This window comes from Charadrius vociferus, unplaced genomic scaffold (assembly GCF_000708025.1).
Source record: "Charadrius vociferus isolate BGI_N301 unplaced genomic scaffold, ASM70802v2 scaffold828, whole genome shotgun sequence".
NCBI classification, from domain to species: Eukaryota; Metazoa; Chordata; class Aves; order Charadriiformes; family Charadriidae; genus Charadrius; species Charadrius vociferus.
In genome coordinates, this window is record NW_009649708.1 from 275,084 (window position 1) to 276,009 (window position 926).

Sequence of the window (926 nt, forward strand, 5' to 3'; positions counted from 1 at the left end):
AGGTTATGCCCGAGCATTGTTTGATGACTGGGGACATCTGAGGCTTTTGCCCCCTCGTGGCGGTGGGCACAGTGGCCATGAGGGCATGGGGCTGTGGTGGGATGCCACTGCCCTGCTGGAGCATGCCAGCAGCAGGCCAGGCTGCGTCTGTGCTGCTCATGCCCTGCGGCACCTTCATCCGCTGCAGAAGCTGGGGAGTCCTGAGTCAGGTCTGATGTGGAACGCTGCAATTAGTGCAAAAACTGAGCTGATTTGTGCTGTTAGGGAGCTCAAGGGGAAACTGGTTATCCTCTGTTTGCCAGCTTGGGCAGCAAGCTTCCCCTTCTTCTGAGGTTTGATTTTCCTGCCTCTGATTCAGCTCTGCCTGTGATTCACTCTGCTAGTAAAGGCTTTCACCTTGCCGTTTGCTTGGCCCTGGCTTTGCCCTTGAGCAGTGGCAGGAGCTGAGCCTTTGGCTGGCAGCACGGTTTCTGCCGGAGCAAGGTTGCACTGTCAGGTTTCCTCTGGACTCGTGCCTGTCTTTTTACCTGTCCCCTGCTAAGATGGGCTGAGCTAGTCACCACCTTCAGCCCAACCTGACTGAAGGCAATGATGGGCAAGATAAGAAGCGCCCACATGGGAAGGGAGCAGGGAGTCGGGAAGGAAATGGTGTTTGTGCCCCACAAGGGCCCCCAGAGGGTTTGAAGTCCCCTCGGGGACTGTGGTGGCACTGGCTTCGCTGCTCTTGCCGCTGCTTTTGGCTGTTCCCATGTTGCTGAGCTCAGCCCTGATGCCATACATTTATCTAGAATCTCAGCAGGTGCCCACAGCATTTGCTCTCCACACTTGGGAACACTGCTCCAAAACAGGAGGTGGGTGATCAGGACCCACGTCCAACTGCCCATGCCCCAGGGCCAGACCCCTCTGCTTGATGCCCCCAGGGATAC